Source organism: Bubalus kerabau, chromosome 7, assembly GCF_029407905.1.
Source record: "Bubalus kerabau isolate K-KA32 ecotype Philippines breed swamp buffalo chromosome 7, PCC_UOA_SB_1v2, whole genome shotgun sequence".
Classification (NCBI taxonomy): domain Eukaryota; kingdom Metazoa; phylum Chordata; class Mammalia; order Artiodactyla; family Bovidae; genus Bubalus; species Bubalus kerabau.
In genome coordinates, this window is record NC_073630.1 from 18833982 (window position 1) to 18857785 (window position 23804).

General features: G+C 37.6%; 1 long non-coding RNA gene across 6 annotated transcripts in view; it reads left to right on the forward strand.

The window, feature by feature from the left end:
* The window catches only part of LOC129657496 (uncharacterized), a 402704-nt gene that overhangs the window by 85817 nt on the left and 293083 nt on the right, over positions 1-23804 (forward strand). The window contains exon 3 of one of the 6 annotated variants that reach the window (XR_008716766.1): positions 6964-7858. The exons of the other annotated variants lie outside the window; for them this stretch is intronic. This is a non-coding gene — a long non-coding RNA (uncharacterized LOC129657496). Of the gene's footprint in view, positions 1-6963; positions 7859-23804 lie in introns of those variants that run through there. 6 annotated transcript variants of the gene reach the window in all.

The following is a 23804-nucleotide window of genomic DNA, read 5'->3' on the forward strand; positions in this document are numbered from 1 at the left end:
ACTTCTTGTATGTCAAAATAACATACAACATCAGACAATGCAGAGTAGAATCTCTTTTTCTGTTTGAAAAATAGCTGTGTTCCTTGAGAGCACAAAATCTAAAAATTACTCTTTGTTAATAAATTGGAGTCAGTTTTAGATGTTCCTTATCTAAAACGTAAGTGCTTTTTAATACCATACATTTATGTATCAAGAACCTGACAATAAGAAAATTAAATAACTTGCACATTCTAACAGTAAATGACAGAACTCAGAATCTAGTCAATCTGGCTTTAAAGTCTGAGTGGAAAGCTCTGTAAAAACTGGGGATTAAAACCTGGTTCAGATTTTCTTTTCTTAAGAGGTAAAAGCAGAAGTTCATCATGAGACATCCTGTGAGCTGTGAGGGACTATGGCTTGGCCCAGAGCTATTTATTCAAGTTTATGTCTACAAAATAAGTCCCTATTTCTTACCCTTGCTGTGTAAAGAAATGCAATGACACATACATATTTGCTTAGTTTTCTTCATTAGTTTTCTGGTATTCCCATGTATTTGGGAAGTGATAAGTCATGTATGGATGTGAGAGTTGGACTGTGAAGAAAGCTGAACGCTGAAGAATTGATGCTTTTGAACTGTGGTGTTGGAGAAGACTCTTGAGAGTCCTGCGGACTGCAAGGAGATCCAACCAGTCCATTCTAAAGGAGATCAGTCCTGGGTGTTCACTGGAAGGACTGATGCTAAAGCTGAAACTCCAGTACTTTGGGCACCTCATGCAAAGAGTTGACTCATTGGGAAAGACCCTGATGCTGGGAGGGATTGGGGGCAGGAGGAGAAGGGGACAGCAGAGGATGAGATGGCTGGATGGCATCACCGACTCAATGGACGTGAGTCTGAGTGAACTCCGGGAGTTGGTGATGAACAGGGAGGTCTGGCATGCTGCAATTCATAGGGTGGCAAAGAGTCGGACACAACTAAACAACTGAACTGAACTGAAGAATTATACAGTTATTAATTTTATCTCATAGCAAATTAACTAGTTGGTGAAAAAAAACTTATTTTTTTTCTATTCTGATATTTGACAAGGTTATTTCTGAAATACGTGTTCATACATGCAACATGCATTAAGTTCTTTATCAGTTCTGACTTGAAAGCTAAATTTTATCTATTTCATTATACTCATTTCCTACATAGAACATTGTAAGCAAAAGGGTAAAATTCCATAGACGTGAACTCAGTCCTGCATACACTCTTTTACTCAACTGTGATAGTATACTATGATATTTTGTGAGTGCCAGGATCAAAGTTCCAGGACAAACATTTTTTTGTAAAGTAAAATAAAATACAGATATAATAATTCCTTATCTTTGTACAGCATTTTATAAAATATCATCCCTTCCACATGCATCTTCTTATTTGATTCTGATAACAAATCAATAACATAGTGGAGAAATAAATTATTCAAGAGTTTCTTTTTTTCTCTTCCTCTTTAAAAATTCTCAAGAATTTTTACAAGAAGTACAATTCAGATGTTTTGGTAAATGCACAAAATTTGGCAGGCACAGTAGTCTTTTCTTTTAAAAAATTAAGTTTTAAATCCTTAAATATTAAGAAATAGTGCATAATAGTTCTATGATGTAAAATGTTTATACTTCACAATAGATGTAGTAAAACGCCACAAATTTATTCTACCTTTTAGTTTTCAAGTGAGAGTTGATGAGAAAATCAATGTAGTATTATATCTACAAATATATTTCCAAAATTCCATTACCACCTGAGTTGGAGTAGAAACAAGACACTCGGTTTTTGGCTGACAAAATTTTATTTGATGAAACTTCGATTTCCTCCTGAAAAACTGGCAGATATGATCACATCAGGCCTGCAGTCCTGCATGACAGCCAACTCAGAGCTGCTTATCACCTTCCTCCCTCCCAGGGTCAGAGGCTATCTGTTTACCATGCCTGTGGAGCTCCTCTGCACTCAAGCCAAATGTCAGTTGCTGCCATATGTAGATTGTGCAATTAATATACCTTGTGAAATTTTACTTTTTTCATATGAAAAATTGGATATATTGATATTTTATAAGGATGTCATGATGGTATAATGTATTTTGAAACGCTTAGAAAATCTGCTATGCTAAGTAAACTCAATATACTATTAAGAACTAAAACTTTTCTTAGATACTCATTTTATCATTTCTAATAGAGGATATTCAAAATCTTTCTCTGCAATCTAGGTCATCACTGTGCAGAACAATTTGTGTGAATTAGTAGATTATTTTTTTCATCTTGTTTTTATATCTGAGATTCTGAAAGACGAATACTTTTTATCTCCATAAACACTAATATTGGTAGGTCCATCAAGCACTCTTAATAAAAGACACTCTGTCGCAGTGACCAACTGCACATTTTTCCTTTTAAGAAGCATAAACTAAATGCTGGCGGAGGGAGAAGAGGCACTCACAGAATGGCAGCAGATGGCTTGCTGCTTACTCAAGCTTGTTTTCTTTCCTCTGTTGCTGGGAATGTTGAAGAATATCGTGAAGAATCGTGATTCCTGCTCTCTGCCTTCGAGGCCTGGCCCTTTACTCTGCTGTTTCACCAGAACTCGTTAGCTGATTCATTTAGATTGCTCTGCTACAAAGTAAAGTTTGATTTTCCACATATATGTCTACTCATTTCTCTCTCTAGATTCTCCAGTTTCTCTGTAAGTTAAGCCTCAACCAAAATTTCTTTGGTGTTTGATAGGCTTTCAGTTTTTTTTTTTTTAATTGATTTATTTATTTTAAAAATTGAACTGATAAAAAAATACAGAAAAGCTGGAAAAATAAAGTCTGAATAATTTCCTATGGTCCTCACCTCACTGACTTCCCCTAATGTGAACATCTTCCTGCAACCACAGCACAGTGGTAAGAACAGAAAATTAACATTGCTACAATAACTGTTAATGTATTGACCTGATGTGACTTTCTCCATTTTTTGCCACTGTGGGCCCTTTTTTGCTCCAGGATTATGTTGTTGTGATTTCTCCTTAGCCTCTTCTAGTCTGTAACAGTTCCTCAGCCTGTCCTTGTTTTTTATGACCTCGACACTTTTAAAGTGCACTCACAGATCAAGTGTTTGGCTTTCTTTCAAGTGGTATTTCTATCATCCTCCCAAGGCACTGTGTGTCTTCATGCAGGTTTTTTTAGGTCCCCTTCCTCTTAGTTTGCTGGAATAAGTGCATTTAGGAAGATGTAGCTGCTTGGGAAACTCCTTGAAAAGAAAACAAGGTAGAATGTAGTGATAGTTTAGAAAGGAAGAAAGAACCAAACTCTCTGGTGATAATGATAATTAGGTTAAAAAAAAAAAAGAACGTTTGAAAATATCAGGTAGTCAATGGATCAAATGAAAATATCTTGATATCACACAGAGTACTCTTTGATTAACTGTTGGAGAAGAATCTCTTCACATCTGAAGAACAGCCTTTGCTTGTGAAAAGCTGAATGTTTATTAGTGTGAGAGATATCTGGTAAAGAAATTGGAATAAACTGCCCTGAAGTCCTGTTGTTGCTCTGCCTAAAGGAATGAATCTTGTTAAAATAACACAGTGTACACTTTATTTCTGACTTTTAAAACATGTCAGATAGCTCTTATAAACTGAAGAGCATCATAGTTAAAATGAGAAATGTTCCTCCATCTTATAAGAACAAGTAGGAAAGAGAAAAAGTGCACTAGAAAATATGGGTACATAGAACTTGTTAGTTGAAAGGTGTATTGCACGTGCCTCTCAAGGAGGAATAGGTCTATCAATCTGCTTGTAGTGAGGAAGAGGAAGACATGGTGTCATTAATATTTGGCCATAGAAAAGGGAGGTATACCATATTATTTTCTTTTTTAATGGGCTCATTTTTGAGAGGATTTCCTGTGACTCATAATGATTAAACACTTCTATAAGGAGTTGCTAGGACTTCTCTGGTGGCTCAGATGGTAAAGCATTTGCCTTCAATGCAGAAGACCCAGGTTCAATCCCTGGGTTGGGAAGATCCCCTATTGAAGGGAATGGCTACCCACTCCAGTATTTTTTGACTGGAGAGCCCCATGGGCAGAGGAGACTGGTAGGCCACAGTCCATGAGGTCACAAAGAGTCGGTCACAACTGAGTGACTAACACAGACACACACACACACACACACACACATACATGCATGAGGAGCTGATATCATACTTCTGAATTTATGGGAGAAAAGTGGATTTCCCCTCAAACCCATTTTATTCTGTCATTTGGAAACCCCTATATGTAGTAGGTACTTGACATCTGATAGTGATGCTGCTGCTGAAGTAACATAATACATTGGAAGGAAGAAAGAAAGGGTTCAGTGCCAACTGTATGTGAAACTAAGTGATGTTAACACAGCGCTTGGAAAGGAGACATAAGGGGAGACTGCAGAGATGAAAAGAGTGTGACTATAAAGGTGTGTGTATCAGAATGGCAATAACTTATCACTTATTTTGCTTTGGCCTTTCTTGGTGGCTCAGATGGTAAAGAACCTACCTGTAATGCAGGAGACCCAGATTCAACCCCTGGGTCAGGAAGATCCTCTGGAAAAGGGAATGGCTACCCACTCCACTATTCTTGCCTGGAGAATTCTGTGGACTGAGGATCCTGGGGGTCTACAAGTCCATGGGATTACAAAGAGTCACACACAACTGAGCAACTAACACTTCACTTCAGCCCAAGTTATGGCCAAATCATTGCAATTCTCATTATCACTTATGGAGAGATTATGTGTGACAAAAGTGCTTTGAAATCCTACTACTACCTAAGTTTATCGAGATCAAAATGTGTTTTCTTGATTCTGTGTACTTCAGCCAGGTGAAAGAGTGCATTTGCTTTCCCTTATAGATGGAGGCACAAAGATAGTGCTGTAGAGTTCTGCCTAAGACAGAATCACCTAGCATACAAAAAGAAAGGCTATCAATTCAATTCCCTGGTGGCTTAGGTGGCGAAAAATCTGCCTGCAATGCAGGAGACCCAGGTTTGATCCCTGGGTCAGGAAGATCCCCTGGAGAAGGAAATGGCAAGCCACTCCAGTATTCTTTCTTGGAGAATTCCATGGACAGAGGAGCCTGGTGGGCTACAGTCCATGGGGTTGCAAAGAGTCAGACACGACTAAGCGACTAACACACATCATTCAATTGCGTTTTTGTGATTTGACCTTGGAGCCTCCAAGGAATATGGCTTATGATTGCAGGGTTTTCTGGCTGAGAAAACTCAAAGACTAATATTTTTGAGATAATGTAAAATTTTTCCTGTTGTTAAACAAGGCAAATGCTGCTAAAAAAAAAAAAAAAAAGGAAAGAAAGAAAAAAAAGGCCTCAGTGAACCTAAACTAAGTCTGTTATTATGACAATTAGTGCTCCAAGTTCCTAGTTTACTTCCCTTGTGCCATCTTCATTTTCATGCTATGCATTCATATTCACATGTGTTCTTTCTTTATATACATAATGAGAGGCAAAGGACAATATATAACTAACATTGAAGGAAATTAGCCAATATTTCAAATACACATTGAGTTAATACCCTAACAGTGAAAATAATAAAAATTACTATAGTTGTAACCAAGTTAAAAGCAAGGCTTTTAGTAAATACTTCCTGAAACTGTCAATTAACGTAAACTTTGCATCCAGTTTCATATGCATTAGCTTGGATAATTTATTTTCCTTTGATTTCTTCATGAGTTTCATAAGAAAAATGTGTAAGAACTTTCCACAACCCCAGTGAAGGGTCGAAAACCTAATTTTCTTACTTAGAACAGAATCCAAAAATTTAAGATCCCAAACCATATTTTTTTGGAAAACTAGGCAGACTCCAGTCTAACCAGATGATTTCTTATTTCATTATTTTTTCATAAACATAAAAATCCATGCTAATTAAGCTCTTACTACTGATTAGAGCTTTGAGTTAATTATTAAGCTGTTTTTTTAAATAATGCATTTATAACTGATTTCCAAACCAAACCTAGTTCTCTCATATTGTGAAAATGTGCTTCATTATGTTCCTTAATGTGTTGTGAGTATTTTTTGTTTTAAAATTTTTTGAACTTTTTCAGTAAACAAGTTATGTTTTTCTTTTTAAAGAAAATATAATAGAGCATAATTATAAAATTTAAGTTTACCTCAGGGGTTTCTTATCACAGCATATAATCCTTAAGGAGGCAAATAAAACAGTATAGATCCAGATGGAAACATTGAATAAAGTTGAGCTCAAGAATTATCTTTCAAGAAGGTGACTTTTTCTAGTAACTTTAAGGCAAAATGGATAGGGTGTTGTTTAGTCACTAAGTCAATTCCGATTCTTTGCAAACCCATGGACTGTAGCCCACCTGGCTCCTCTGTCCATGGAATCCTCCAGGCAAGAATACTGGAGGAGGTTGCCATTTCCTTCTGCATTTTCTATTAACTTAAAGGCAAAATATGTAGGGTGAGTTTCTGTTATAGGATGATGACTCATATAAATATTTGACTGAGGTTATCTGTGTTTGAAACTGAGTAACTCAGAACAATGATTCAAGAATTATTATCATATGTTCAGATAAAGCATTTGATGACATACTACAGGCACCCAATAATAAGTGTAATGACACATAATATTTATGAAGCACAAACGAAGAGGCACACACTATACTGAGCACTTTTTAAATTTGCAAAAGACCCAGAATAGTCCTTCAGGAAGGAAAACCATAGTTTTTATTATAGCTGGACATGACTAGGAACTATTCATTGGATTCTTGGCTTTCGTGTGTCTTCATTGTATTCTGTGATATCTATATGAGACCTAGTAACTATTTCACATAATAAGAAATGAAAAGTTTCTCCAAGTTTAGCTCTTCTACACATTAGAATGGACTACAAGTCAAAACTACTTGGGTTCTGTTATATTTTTTAATGATGTTGCTTCTGTTTCTACTTATAACCATTATAACTCTGATGAAATATATAATTTCAGGGAAATCTCCAGCTTCAACTCCAATCTAGATGTAATGCTATAAACTGCTGCTGCCGCCGCTATGTCACTTCAATCGTGCCCGACTTTGTGCAACCCCATAGACAGCAGCCCACCAGGCGCCCCCGTCCCTGGGATTCTCCAGGCAAGAACACTGGAGTGGGTTGCCATTTACTTCTCCAAGGCATGCAGGCATGCATGCTAAGTCACTTCAGTTGTGTCCGACTCTGTGCGACGCTATGGACAACAGCCCACCAGGCTCCTCTGTCCACAGGATTCTCCAGGCAAGAATACTGGAGTGAGCTGCCATTTCCTTCGCCAGCTATAAACTGAGACCTGGGTTAAGAGGGATAACGGGTCACTCGGAGGGAAAGGAAGTATTCTAGAGGAGTTTATCAATTAAAAGAGATATTCAGAAATTAAAAGTTAAGATCTTTAATTTCAAGGAGATCCAGTGATGGGCTTAGTATGTCAAAGACTTTTTTTTCCCCTGTCTTACTGAGGTAATGACATTTAACATTGTATTAAGCCAATATGCACAACATACTTTGATACATGTATATATTGCAAAATGTTTATCACAGTAAATTCACTGGCATCAGTCACCTCACATAGTTAATTTTTCTTCTTGTATGGGAACTTTTTTTTTTTAGTATAAGTATATATTTTGAAAGATCTGTTTACAGTTAAGAACCAAGAAAATGAAAAACATAACAAGGTTAGAGTTACAGTTTTACCATACGTGTTTCTCTTGAGACCATATAGATTGTGTTTGAAAGATGCACGTGCATGCTCTACTTTCTTGTCCCATCCTAATTTTTGTTTGTTACATTAGTTGTACTTGTTTAAGTTTTATAACATTTACATTGTTATATAAATGTTAAACTAAGGCCTATAATGGTTTAAATCTAGTTGTATATTTAACTGGAGTTTAGTGCTCACCATGATTTTTTTTTTTTTTTTACTTTCAAATATACAGTTCAGTTCAGTTCAGTCGCTCAGTCGTGTCTGACTCTTTGTGACCCCATGAACTGCAGCACACCAGGCCTCCCTGTCCAGCACCAACTCCTGGAATTCACTCAAACTCACATCCATCGAGTCGGTGATGCCATCCAGCCATCTCATCCTCTTCTGTCCCCTTCTCCTCCTGCCCCCAATCCCTCCCAGCATCAGGGTCTTTTCCAATGAGTCAACTCTTTGCATGAGGTGCCCAAAGTACTGGAGTTTCAGCTTCAGCATCATTCCTTCCAAAGAAATCCCAGGGCTGATCTCCTTCAGAATGGACTGGTTGGATCTCCTTGCAGTCCAAGGGACTCTCAAGAGTCTTCTCCGACACCACAGTTCAAAAGCATCAATTCTTCGGCGCTCAGCCTTCTTCACAGTCCAACTCTCACAACCATACATGACCACAGGAAAAACCATAGCCTTGACTAGACGAACCTTTGCTGGCAAAGTAATGTCTCTGCTTTTCAATATGCTATCTAGGTTGGTCATAACTTTCCTTCCAAGGAGTAAGCGTCTTTTAATAGTATTGTTATCTCTAGTCACCTTGTTGTACATTATATCTCCAGGACTGCTTTGTCTTATAAGTGGAGTCTATGTTTTCACCCTCTTCATCCATTTTCCCCACCCTCATCCCTGCCTCTTGCAACACCAATTTACTCTCTGTCTGTATCTACAAGTTTTTTTTTTTTTTTTTTAAGATTCCACATATCAGTAGAATCCTATAGTATTTTTCTTTCTTTAGCTGACTTACTTAACATAATGCCCTCAAGGCCCATCTGAGTCTTGGCAAAAAGCTGAGTTTCTTTCTTTCTTTTGTGGTTGAACAGAGTATTAGAAACATAAATGATAAAGAACCTTATTGCCTGGAAAATTTGGGTAGGATCTAGGACAGAAATAAAAGACAAGCATTGAAAAATGGGATTTATGTACCAAGTAGGCACATAGGAAGGGACTATGGAAAAGGAATTAAAGTACATTTTTAAAAGGTTGAATAGAATTGTATGCCTGGATGCAATTATTTTTTTAAAAGTTTTTTCTGGGGAAAATTGAATTCAGTTTTGAAAGAATTTTCTGTACTATGTCAATATAATTGGACTAAATATGCTAGGCAGCACAATTATTGAATATATATTTTTATTATTTATTGATAATTTTAAAGTGGGCTTTCCTGGTGGCTCAGATGCAATGCAGGAAACATGGGTTCAATCTCTGGGTCAAGAAGATCCCCTGGAGAAAGGAATGAGAATTCCATGGTCAGAGCAGTGTGGTGGGCTACAGTCCATGGAGTTGCAAAGAGTCAGATGTGACTGAGCAGCTAACATACACGCACACAATTTTAAAGTTACACAAAAATAAAGATATCAATGAAATATATTTTGTGTCCACATTAATACACAACTCCTGAGGAATTTGTGTGTTGTTGCCTACTTGCTTGCATAATATTTACCTGGTTAGTCTAACACTGCAGACAGCATTTTTAATATTTTATTAATATTATAAATATGTTTATATTTTAAATTCTTTATTAAGATATTAGACATTTCAATAAAAGATTATCATAGTTATATTTACATTTTAGAAAGTGTGCACATAAATCAAATAGACTACCAATTATTTCTCCAGCAAAAGTGGTTTATTCAAGATCAGAAAAGAGTTGCAGTTTGAGATCTGTATCCATATCAAGGCATGTGCAGTCCCCTAGCAAAAATGAAAACTAATCTACAGAGTGGAAAAGAAAGTTGAGGAAACTATATTAAACAAAGAGTCCAAGACTTTTCATTGGCTTAGTTGTGATAGTCTCATTGGCTGAGTTCTGGCCAGGCAAGAAGTCTTTCATTTCCCTGTTGGGCTCCACAAAGTGGTAGGGCATGAGAGCTCCCTCTCTGGTCCTCGACTCTATTTAACTAAGGTTTCTGTTTATTAATTTTTGACAAAAGATAGGTCCTATCTGTATAATGGAAGAAATAGAGGTGGAAACAGGAGCTCTAAGTGATTTTTGCTGTTCATGTAAGAAGTGTTGAGGGGCTTTAGGAAAGCAGGCTAATATGACCAGTCTGGAGAAATGTTTCAGAGATAAATCAATGACTAGGAAGTACAAGAAAGAAATGGACAAAGAGGATGTGAGCACTAAAGATAAATATCTAAGTGTCATTGATCAAAGTGATAGTTGCCTAGAATTGAAGCATTGGAATTTGAAATGTGAGTAGAGTAAAATCAATTAATTAAAATAAATATCTTTTCATGCAAAGCAGAAAAATTGTGCAAGGAAAGAGAATCTTTTATGACCATTTAAAAACTCAAGATATCCAATAACATCTTTTTAAAATTATTTTAAGGCAAAAGAGTAATTAATAGACATCTCAAAACTGTAGTTAATTTAAAAATTGCCTATAGAGTCAAAAATATTAAGAAGCTAAGGAAATAGAGAAATTTGGGAGAAAACCAAACCACATTTGTCAATGAGCTCAGTTTCACTGCCCTACATACTCCAGTGACTACAAAGACTTGGTTATGTGCATCACAATTTGAGTGTGCCTATGTATATTACTACCACAAATATGGCTTCTGCTCAGCAGCTATTTGTTCATAAGATATATTTTGGTGCAGTAAAAACAGATTAGCCTAATTGTATTCTTTGATTCCAAGGAATTGTCCTCTGTTTTATGACTCTTCTAGTTTCTCTATGATCCTATCAAACAATAAAAGAGCTCCCCAGAAAAGCATGAAAATCATAACCTAATTTTAGTATATAATCTATTATCTCTTTTCTTTGAGGTCATTAGAATATTTTTAGGAAGCACTTATATAGGATTATTTTAAGGTTTCATGAAAGTATAGAGATTTGCAGTGGGTTAAACCAACACTGGACTTAGAAATAAGATCCTTGCATTTGAGCTTCTACCTTGCCACTGAGTTTTTATAAGGTTCTGAGCCAACCTTTTCACCTCTTCAAGCCACAGTCTCCTCATTTTAAAAATGGAATTAATAATTCTCCCTTAAAACATTTGTTAGAGGATTAGGGCAAACGACCATTTGTAATAAGCTGTTTGTAAATGTGTGCCACTTTTCATGTACAAGGCATTTTCCTCTTATTACCTATACTCATTCCTAGTGTAGAAATTGTCTAGCCTGTCTGTGATCCAAACAAGTTAGAGCAAAACGACATTATATTGCACAATGGAGAGTATTAGTCCATGTTCAACAGCTCTGAGTGCTAACACCAAGGAAAGGCCACCCAGCAGGCTCTGTCAAAGTATCCCCTTCCTGGGAACATCTGAGCACAAGAACTAGCTTGGAGTAGCCTTCCATGGAATTATAGTCCATTTGCCTTCTTTCTGCTTCTATCTCTGTGCAGGGTCATTTATGCAGTTCATTTCTGAAATCTATGCTTAAAATTTTGAGACTATCTCAAAATGAGCAAGCTTTTTTTTTTTTTTTTTTTTTTTCCAGAAAAGCCATCATCAATTTGGCAATGGCACAAAATCAGAATGGTTTGGCAAAAGAAAAAGTGCTTGGCCTATACTTTTCCTCTCACCTTATTTAATAGCCCATATATTAAAAAAATGTCTGAGATTCTACCAGGATGCCCCTTCTGAGTTATGCCCATCCCCACAGAATTCTATGGTGATATCTGGATAAGTGCTTCACACATTTAAGGCTTTATTAGCCAATGTTGTAAATAAATAAATTACCTAGGATAACTCCACAATATGAAACCAGGAGATTCAGCTCTTATATCTTGGAGAAGATTAGCTATCTTATGCCTTGATTATAAGTGTTACTTCCGGGTGTAGGGAAAGTAGGATGGAAAGATGCAAAAGAGAGAACTTGATGGTACTGGGGATGGCTGCCAGGAACTGAACAAGGCAGATGATGAACTTTGCTTTACCGAGTAATGCTAACTGATATTAAATTTGGCCCCTGAAGTGGTCTTGCCTCCCAGGTTCTTAATCCCTCCATGTTGTATGTGTGTGTGTGTGTGTGTGTATGCGCGCGTTTCTCTCTTGTAGCCAAATTTCCCTGTAACAAACTCATACTTGTGCAATATAAGGAGGATGCTACTGAAAAACCAAAAATTTTAGGCTCCTAAATTGGGCTTTTAAATCATAATTAAGAGGAAACAGTTGGGGAAGAAACATCCAGAATTTTCAGTAAGGCTGGTGAAACTATGAGGCTTTCCAGCATGTTATGGGTTTAAAAAGATAATGCTCAAAGTCAGATTATGTGACTCTGTGAAGAAAATAAAATTGCAGATAGAATGTAATTATGGATGAGAAAAGTAAGGGCACTAATGGGCAGCTGAGTGGGTGGAACATTTCTTCTCTGCCTCAACCCCAGTAACTCTCAGTCTACTCTACTCTGCCTTTCTTGTTTGCGTGACTAAAATGCCCTGAATTCAGTTAAGGGTAATTGAGTTAAATCAGTTTCCTATCCAAATAATATTAAACTAATGATGAATTGAACCAAAAAAAAAAAAAAGAAACTGCTTTGTAAACCTCTATTTTAAGCCTGAGAAGCAGCCCAATGCAATTTAGTCTTCTCTGCCCTCCCTCTATGTTTGAGAAATGAAGCAGTGTTTTGCAGAGCAATGCATTTTTTTCTTATGCTCATATCTATCTCCTTCATGTTGGCAAAAGATCATTGAATTCTGTTTTCAGACATCTGAACTCTTGCTGTAGCAACTGCCAAGTCCTGCCACAGGGTCAAGGAAACTGCAAGAAGGAACCCTGGGAAGGAGACTGCTGAGCAAATGGCTAATTAATATAATGCACTTTAAAAAGTAACCATAATTAAAAGCTTTATTGGAGAGCAAGATGAAATCATTCACAGAAGTTTGGCACCATGTCCCCTAGCAGTGATGGTTACTTAAAAAAAAAAAAAAAAAAGAAAGAAAAAAGCTTCTTAAACTAATCATTGATGGTGTGCAATGTAAATGTTGAATTTTATAATGATAGGCTTTCTCTGCAGTATCTTGAAAATCAGCTGCTTCTGAAGCTGCAGAGTAACCTTGTTTGATGTTTTCATGTCTCTAAGATGAACTCATTGGAAATATTATTTGGAGCATTAAGTGAAGCCCTGGTCAGGGCTGCCAGGTGTGGTTAAGCAGGCTATAAACTGCTTAACTCCAGGGAGCATTATATATATAGGCGATAATGTGACTTGTGCCTCTTGGAATTGTGCAGTGTAGCAGTCTTGCTCAGAGCATTATTTTATCAGTGCATCTATGGCTCATCCTCCACATCACATTTTCTCTGTATATCAGGCTTTCCTCCCTGGTACGTTTGGAAAGACACTGAGGTTCAGACTTAGGCTGTACTGATACTTGATCTGAAAAAGATTAAAACAATCAAGGCATCTCTTTCTGCACAAATATCTGGCTCCCCTAATGGCAGAATTACTTTTATATGTCAGCACTTAATACACAAGCAGTTAATGGACAATGAAAATTGCCCCTTGAAGTAATTTATTCCTTGGGTTCAAAGAATGCTGAGAGAAGTTGAGTAAGATTTTGGGTCTTCTCACAGATGACAAATATGCCAAACTCTTTGGAGCACTGTTAGAACCAGTTTAGTTACTCAGTCATGCCCAACTCTTTCAGCCCCATGGACTGAGGCCCACCAGGCTCCTCTGTCCATGAATTCTCCAGGCAAGAATACTGGAGTGGGTTGCCATTCTCTTCTCCAGGGGATCTTCCCAACCCAGGGATTGAAGCCGGGTCTGTGACATCGCAGGCAGATTCTTTACCATCTGAGCCACAAGGGAACATGGTAGGGATTTCCAAACTTGAAAAAATAAGCACAGCTGTTACATATCCAGAGTTCTAATTTGGCAAGACATTTGTAAAGATTTTGAAACTCCATTGCTAAAAAATTAATAGGATTTTCAAAAGTTCTGGATATTTTTCCTAGTAAATATTCTGGGGTTATTAATTCAGAAGACAAACAGTTGAGTGAGGGCAATATATTTGTATATGACTTTGTAATCAGATGGTTTTCTCCATTTTAGTTGATCTTCAGTCACTAAGTCATGTTCTACTCTTTATGACACCATGGACTGCAGCACACCAGGCTTCCCTGTCCTTCACTATCCCCCAGAGTTTGTTCAAACTCACGTCCTTTAAGTCAGTGATGCCATCCGACCATCTCATCCTCAGTCCATCTCTTCTCCTCTTGTCCTCAATCTTTTCCAGCAACAGAGTCTTTTCCAATGAGTTGGCTCTTCGCATCAGGTGGCCAAAGTATTGGAGCTTCAGCAACAGTCATTCCATTGAATATTCAAGATAGATCCCCTTTAGGATTCACTGGTTTGAACTTCTTATTGTCCAGGGGACTCTTCATTTTAGAAGAAACTAATTTATATAATTTTAGAAGCTTTATTTAGAAGTATATTTTATACTGTAAACTTATCTAAATCTATTATATTCCCCAGGAATTCAGTTGGAAAATGTAGATAACAAGATTTTGCTGGTAACAGGGTAGTCTATTTTTTTTTTTTTTTTTTTTTTTGGTAAATCCAGTTTTAAATGGATTTGATGCAAAACTGACACTGTTTCCACTGTTTCCCCAACTATTTCCCATGAAGTGATGGGACCAGATCCCATGATCTTCATTTTCTCAATGTTGAGCTTTAAGCCAACTTTTTCACTCTCCTCTTTCACTTTCATCAAGAGGGTTTTTAGTTCCTCTTCACTTTCTGCCATAAGGGTGCTGTCATCTGCATATCTGAAGTTATTGATATTTCTCCTGGCAATCTTGATTCCAGCTTGTGCTTCTTCCAGCCCAGCATTTCTCATGATGTACTCTGCATAGAAGTTAAATAAGCAGGGTGATAATATACAGCCTTGACGTACTCCTTTCCTATTTGGAACCAGTCTGTTGGTCCATGTCCAGTTCTAACTGTTGCTTCCTGACCTGCATATAGGTTTCTCAAGAGGCAGGTCAGGTGGTCTGTTATTCCCATCTCTTGAAGAATTTTCCAGTTTATTGTGATCCACACAGTCAAAGGCTTTTTCATAGTCAATAAAGCAGAAATAGATGTTTTTTTGGAACTCTCTTCCTTTTTTGATGACCCAGCAGATGTTGATAATTTGATCTCTGGTTCCTCTGCCTTTTCTAAAACCAGTTTGAACATCTGAATTTTCACAGCTCACATATTGCTGAAGCCTGGCTTGGAGAATTTTCAGCATTATTTTACTAGAGTGTGAGAAGAGTGCAATTGTGCGGTAGTTTGAGCATTCTTTGGCATTGCCTTTCTTTGGGATTAGAATGAAAACTGACCTTTTCCAGTCCTGTGGCCACTGCTGAGTTTTCCAAATTTGCTGGCATATTGCATGCAGCACTTTCACAGCATCATCTTTCAGGATTTGAAGTAGCTCAACTGGAATTCAAAATCAATGCAGATGATGATTGCAGCCATGAAATTAAAAGATGATTGCTCCTTGGAAGAAAGTTACGACCAACCTAGATAGCACATTCAAAAGCAGAGACATTACTTTGCCAACAAAGGTTCGTCTAGTCAAGGCTATGGTTTTTCCTGTGGTCATGTATGGATGTGAGAGTTGGACTGTGAAGAAGGCTGAGCGCCCAAGAATTGATGCTTTTGAACTGTGGTATTGGAGAAGACTCTTGAGAGTCCCTTGGACTGCAAGGAGATCCAACCAGTCTATTCTGAAGGAGATCAGTCCTGGGTATCCTTTGGAAGGCATGATGTTAAAGCGGAAACTCCAGTACTTTGGCCACCTCATGAGAAGAGTTGACTCATTGGAAAAGACTCTGATGCTGGAAGGGATTGGGGGCAGGAGGAGAAGGGAACGACAGAGGATGCGATGGCTGGATGGTATCACTGACTCGATGGACGTGAGTCTGAGTGAACTCCGGGCGTTGGTGATGGACAGGGAGGTTTGGCGTGCTGCAGTTCATGGGGTCACAAAGAGTCGGACAGGACTGAACGACTCAACTGAACTGAACTGAATGCAAAACTGCTATTATGCAAAAGATAGAAACAAATTGAAGACCAAAAACCAAGACCACCTAAGAACTAATGTAGTGAGTGTGTATGTTTATGCATATATAAAGCTTCTTTTCCTCTCTCTATATACACATAATTTATATCTAACTTATATACACAGAATATATAGACCTTGTATCCACAGGTCTACATTAAATATTTTCCTTCATGTTCCTCTATACCTTGTCTATACCCTGTTACGGTATTTATGTTGCCTTGTGATTGCTCATTAAATTTTTGTGTTCTTCACAAGCGTTTAGGTACAATGCGCTGAGGAATTAATCACATATACCTATAATGAGACTCCATGGATTCAAATGTTGACCTTAATATTTATTAACCCTATGACCTTGAACAAGTTATTTATTATCCCTATGACCTTCAACAATGTGACTGTGTCTCAGTTTCTTAATCTGTAAATTGAGGGAGGGGATAATAATAGTGTGTATGTCATAACTTGACAGTGACAATTAAATATAAATTTTCAAATGTAAAGCACAAAGAACAATACTTGACATATATTAAATACTTAATATATGTTAACTCTGTATTCCCAGTGCAGTATATAGTATGTATAGTCTCATGGCAGAAGTTACTCTTAATGTTTGCAGAATGAATCATATTATTTATTATGAAATAAATGCTAAGGACCAGATAGCACTAGAAAATATATTATCTAAAAAAGCAAAAAGCACATTATCACTTCCTTCAGTGAATTTAGAATGTCATCAGGAGGAAGGATACCCTCATAAATTATTTTATGAAAAGATAAAAGAAGTGATGAGGTGGTCACTCTTGTAGAGCAACACATATCAGAATAAGTCCACATACAGGAGAGAATGGTCCGTAAGAGCCTTATTGTAAAGGTAGGACTTGAATTACATCATGGAAGCTAGTTGAGATGTGACTAAGACACACTGAGAAGGAGGTCCTTTCACACAGCAATCCAGAAAGAAAAACATGGCAGATGAGCTGAGTGAGTCAGTCTTCAGGCTGAGAGGTCATCCTACAGCTGGCTGAGGTCACTTTTTGTAATTACTACTTTAACATAGCTCTTTTTTTTTTTTTTTCCCTTAGGAATTTAATGAATGCTTTAAATCACTAACTATGTTTTGTCCCCAGTTTAAGAGACACATTGTTAGAGAAGAAGTAAGGAAAAAGAAGATAGCAAATGAATATGAATATGAGGGCTTATTAAAGGCTGTGTGTTTGCTTTCCTTTCTTCTTGCTCTCTAAGGAAACAGATCAGTGGTAAGCAGTTTTCTAGACAGCAACCTTTTCAAAAAGTTAACTATGACTTTTATGGTTTCTCTTTTTATGTTTCTCTTTATCCTTATACCTAATAGGAACACAGAATCACTGACCTCATTTTGTTTATTATATTCACCTCTGTTTTTCGAGGTTATGATGCTCAAAATATTTTTCAACCCAGAGTCTAGAGAAATTTGTTTCTCATCTTGAGATACCTATGCAATATCACTTAAAGTTGGTCGGTAATTTCAAGGTCATTTAAATATGTCAGTAATTCTCTGAAAAAATGCCTTTTTTCATTTAATTTTAATGAAGTAGCAAAAATTAATTGACAAACGTGTTAAGAGCAGGAACAAAAGCAGAGCAAGCGAAACAAACAACAACTGAAATGTGCACAGACCCTGGGCAGAGAAAGAACTTAGTGTGTTAGAAAAACTGAGGAGAGAAACGCGGCATGAATATAGAGAGTGAAAGGTATGGAGGTATGAAGGACGGAGAGGCTGGCACCATCACTTCAGGAAGGATTAGATAGGACATGTCTGCTGCTGCCAAGTCGCGTCCATCCTGTTCAACTCTGTGCGACCCCACAGACGGCAGCCCACCAGGCTCCTCCATCCCTGGGATTCTCCAGGCAAGAACACTGGAGTGGGTTGCCATTTCCTTCTCCACAGGGCATGTCTAGTTATTTTCATTTCCTTCTAACTGCAATAAGACGCCCTCAGAAATTGTTTTGTTTTGTTTTGTTTAATATCTGTTTATTTTTGGCTGCGCTGGGTCTTCACTGTTACGTGCAGTTTTAGTTGCAGTGAGTAGGGGCTGCTCTTCGTTGTGGTGTGTGGGTTTCTCATTGCTGTGGCTTCTCCTGTTGGAGCACAGGCTCCAGGCATATGAGCTTCAGTAGTTGTGGCTGGCTGACTCTAGAGCACAGGCTCAGTAGTTGTGGCACACTGGCTTAGTGGCCCCGCAGCATGTCGAATCTTCCCAGACCGAGGATTGAACCCATGTTGCCTGTATTGGCAGGCAGATTCTTAACCACTAGACCACCAGGGAAGTCCCTTATCAGAAGGCTTTAAGCAAGGCCTAGTTCAAGTTGTTTAATCTTTCTGGCTGCTTTGTGCACAGTTGGTTTAAGGAAAGTGAAGGTAGACATGCGGAGATCAGTTAGAGAGTAATTTTATTAGGTGAGAATTGATGATTTGTTTTACCATGATGGCAGTCAAATTGGAGATAAGTGCGTAGACTTAAAATATATTGGTGGACTATAATTGGCACTGTTTGGTTAGATATGTAGGGTATGGAATAGAGAAATCAGGATGAGTTTCAGGCTTGAGAAGTTTCATTAATTATGGTGCTATTGGCTGATTTGGAGAATGCTGCTGTTGCTGCTAAGTCGCTTCAGTCGTGTCTGACTCTGTGCGACCCCAAAGATGGCAGCCCACCAGGCTCCCCCGTCCCTGGGATTCTCCAGGCAAGAACACTGGAGTGGGTTGCCATTTCCTTCTCTAATGCATGAAAGTGAAAAGTGAAAGGGAAGTCACTCAGTTGTGGCCGACTCTTCATGACCCCATGGACTGCAGCCCACCAGGCTCCTCCTCCCTCCATGGGATTTTCCAGGCAAGAGTAATGGAGCGGGTCGCCATTGCCTTCTCCATGGAGAAGCCTAGGGGAGATAAAAATTCAGAGATGAAATAGAGTTAAGAACAGAATTAAGGATTCCTCTAAGGACCTATTGCGCTTCCCAGGTGGCTCTAATGGTAAAGAACTCACCTGCCAATGCAAGAAATGTAAGAGATGCAAGTTTGATCTCTGGGTCAGGAAGATCCCCTAGAGAAGGGAATGGCAACCCACTCCACTATTCTTGCCTGGAGAATTCCATGGACAGAGGAGCCTGGCAGACTACACTCCATGAGGTTACAAAGAGTTGGACAGGACTGAAGTGATTAAGCGCACAATATAAAAAGACCACTGGTGTGCAAATTAGTAATACTGACAACAGCTTAACTGAAGATTGGACTTGAATTGACAAAACTAGATGAATTCTTAAAATCAATTTTCAAGTGTAATATCCTACAAATATCTGAGAGGAGCCCTCTGCACAGAATCCTGATTTCTGTTTTACTCCCTTTTTCTATCTGATACTCTGTTTACTGGGTGCATTTTGCAAAGTTTTATCCCTTCCTCCTGAATACCAGGTGGTACACTGGATGAAAGTGTCTAGGCGGCCCCACAACGCAAAGAGAAGAAAATGTAAACCCACGCACAATTGTGAGTGAATGATTCACAATCTTATGTGTCTCTAAAAAGGATATTAAATTCTTATCTCAAAATTCCTGTCATTTTCATATTATAAAAGCTATTTAAAACCTATTCTTGTCAGTCGCTACATTATCATTTATTTTCACACACACACACACACACACACACACACACGAGTAGAGTCCTCTAAGTAATCTATAAGAGATTTAAAACTGTTAGCACATTTTATGATCACTCACAGTCACAATTCACTGTTTAATTGCTGAAGAGGAAAAAGCTATAATATTCCATAATAAAATGTAGTATTTTTAGATATTTTGCTAAATTACCTACAAACTCAGAATTTTCCAAGTATACTAGAACTAACTGCCCATACATAAGGAAAACTGGGTGCCCTTAGAATTTATTTGCATTACATTCTAACTCTTCAAGCTGCTGCTTTAAAAAGGTGCTTTAAAAAATCTATCTAAAGGTATCATGCTGATATTATCATTATTTAGAGATAGTATAACTATTATCTGCTGTGGTCAATAAAATGCCCGATGGATGGAACTACGCTAGAGGTTTGGGTCCTGAGGCCAGGAGCTCTCACCACAAAACAGATTCATATAAAGGGTAGGAGTCATTGAAATAAACTTGAATTTCAGTAGAGGTTTTCAACACCATGGCAAATGTTTTAGCTGGTTTTAAGTTATACACATCTTTCTTTATCACCTGTATTCTTTGCTTCATCTTCATTACTTCTCTATTATCTCTCTGCTCCCAACTTCAGTCTTCAAGTGGAAAGCCATTAAGTTACTTCGGATATAAAATTCAACTCAGAAAAAAATTGTATTAGCAAGTTTTCACTTTACTTTAGTCTTGTAGAAGTTCAAAAAAATCACTTGTCTAGGTCAGTTCCATCTGAAAGGTAAATTTTGTCTGAATTTTACTAAATATTCTTTTGCTTACAGCTCTAAGAGACAGTCATATATCCATAAAACTAAGGTACAATGAAAATAATAGAGTTAGTTACAGTTCTCTTGGCTGTGGCCCAAATCTTAATAGTCTAATCCTCATTTTCTTCAGATCTTTGATATATTGAGTAGAGCTTATCTTCACAATTGCATTATAGATTTTTATAATTTGTAAAATAACAGGTCAGGAATTCCTTAAGTAAGTCATAAAATGTATATCTACTCTAAAGTAGAGCAGAAATTCATTCTGAGGAGCTGATACATTTATGAGGACTAGTACAGGAGCAGAAGCTCAAGCTTTGTGCCAAAGAGGAAGCTGATTTAATGTTTCCCATTTAAAATTGTTATTTTAGTGTGTGGGGTAGTTGGATATATTAGCGATTACAGGAGATGGCATCTTTTACCCAGAGTCACCTGTTGAAATATGAAATAAATTGAGAATGACTAGAAGTAAATATCATAAAATAATGGTAGGTATCTTTTTAATGGAACATCATGAAAACTACAAATTTCACATTTCAGTATTTTGGTTTTATTTATTACTTATTGTCTTTGGCTAATACATTCACACAATTTATATCATCAAAATTAGGACAAGTTTGAGGGAAAAATCCATGCTGAAATAACTAACATTATTTAAGTTTTGAAATATATACAAGTATACCTGTATGTTGTTACAACTGTACCTTCTATTTCAACTGAGAAAACACTGTGATTTGTTAAAATGAAGTTAAAAAGTAATGAATACCACAACCAATTTCAATTATATGTCATCTTCATTTCTTTATTTGCTGTATTTAGTAAGAACATTATTTTGTCTTAAGATACTGTTCTACACCAACATGTACATTAAAATTATGTTATTACTACAGCAATGAAAATAACTACATTTTCATTACTGAACATATTATAGGATTTATGCATCTCAACTGTTGTTTCACTCAACCCAATTCTAGAGGAGATTTAAATAATGTTTACATTATCTAGAGAAAATGATATTTTTAAATTGTTGACAGATGAAGAAGGGCAATGAATTTAAAAAAAACTAAGTAAAGTGTATTTTATGAGTAGGCTAAGTGGTAAACTAATAAAAGTTTTTTTTCCCCTAGATGTTATGATATCCTCATGTTTGTCAATTATTTCTAGATTGGAGTCTGTTCTTATTTCTATTCTTGCTTTAATTTCATATTCACTTTGATACTTTATTTTGTATTTGTCCCTTCTTTTAAGAGAGTACTCTGGTTTCAACACTTTTTTCATACTCCAGATTGGCTAAAAGCTTCCAAAGAGCAGCATGGCATTATTTAGCCATATTAAGTATAAGCCTATACTGTAACTCAGCAATTCTGATCCTGAGTGTATCTAGGCCACAGAAATCCATACAACCTCTGATTTCTCTGTTTGTAGTAAGTAATTGAAAGATGTCCCTTATTAAGAAAAGAAATGGGAAAATATGGCAGACGTCCATCGCAGTGTAATATTTAGCAGTTACAAGCAATGAAAAGAAGAGAAGCGAAAAGCAAAGGAGAAAAAGAGATATTCCCACCTGAATGCAGAGTTCCAAAGAATAGCAAGGAGAGATAAGAAAGCCTTCCTTAGAGATCAATGCAAAGAAATAGAGGAAAACAATAGAATGGGAAAGACTAGAGATCTCTTCAAGAAAATTAGAGATACCAAGGGAACATTTCATGCAAAGATGGACTGGATAAAGGACAGAAATGGTATGGACCTAAGAGAAGAAGCTATTAAGAAGAGGTGGCAAGAATACACAGAAGAAATGCAAAAAAAAGATGTTCATGATCCAGATAATCTCAATGGTGTGATCACTCACCTAGAGCCAGACATCCTGGAATGTGAAGACAAGTGGGCCTTAGGAAGCATCACTATGAACAAAACTAATGGAGGTAATGGAATTCCAGCTGAGCTATTATTTCATATCCTGAAAGATGATGCTGTGAAAGTGCTGCACTCAATGTGCCAGCAAATTTGGAAACCTCAGCAGTGGCCACAGGACTGGAAAAGGTCAGTTTTCATTCCAATCCCAAAGAAAGGCAATGCCAAAGAATGCTCAAACTACCGCACAATTGCACTCATCTCACACACTAGTAAAGTAATGCTCAAACTTCTCCAAGCCAGGCTTCAGCAATACATGAAGCGTGAACTTCTAGATGTTCAAGCTGGTTTTAGAAAAGGCAGAGGAACCAGAGGTCAAATTGCCAACATGCGCTGCATCATCAAAAAAGCAAGAGACTTCCAGAAAAACGTCTATTTCTGCTTTATTGACTATGCCAAAGCCTTTGACTGTGTGGATCACAATAAACTGGGGAAAATTCTTCAAGAGATGGGAATACCAGACCACCTGACCTGCCCCTTGAGAAACCTATATGCAGGTGAGGAAGCAACAGTTAGAACTGGACATGGAACAACAGACTGGTTCCAAATAGGAAAAGGAGTATGTCAAGGCTGTATATTGTCACCCTGCTTATTTAACTTCTATGCAAAGTACATCATGATAAATGCTGGGCTGGAAGAAGCACAAGCTGGAATCAAGATTGCCAGGAAAAATATCAATAACCTCAGATATGCAGATGACAGCACCCTTATGGCAGAAAGTGAAGAGGAACTAAAAACCCTCTTGATGAAAGTGAAAGAGGAGAGTGAAAATGTTGGCTTAAAGCTCAACATTCAGAAAACTAAGATCATGGCATCTGGTCCTATCACTTCAGTGGAAACAGTGTCAGACTTTATTTTTTGGGGCTCCAAAATCACTGCAGATGGTGATTGCAGCCATGAAATTAAAAGACACTTACTCCTTGGAAGTTATGACCAACCTAAACAGCATATTAAAAAGCAGAGATATTACTTTGCCAACAAAGGTCTGTCTACTCAAGGCTATGGTTATTCCAGTGGTCATGTATGGATGTGAGAGTTGGACTGTGAAGAAAGCTGAGTGCCAAAGAATTGATGGTTTTGAACTGTGGTGCTGGAGAAGACTCTTGCAGGTCCCTTGGACTGCAAGGAGATCCAGCCAGTCTATCCTAAAGGAGACCAGTCCTGGGTGTTCATTGGACGGACTGATGGCTGAGGCTGAAACTCCAATACTTTGTGTACCTCCTGTGAATAGTCTACTCAATGGAAAAGACCCTGATGCTGGGAAGGATTGGGAGCAGGAGGAGAAGGGGACTACAAAGGATGAGATGGCTGGATGGCATCGCAGACTCGATGCACATGAGTTTGGGTGAACTCCAGGAGTTGGTGATGGACAGGGAGGGCTGGCGTGCTGCAATTCATGGGATCACAAAGAGTCGGACATGCCTGAGTGACTGAACTGAACTGAGGAAGCAATGGAATTAATATCCAAATGAACAG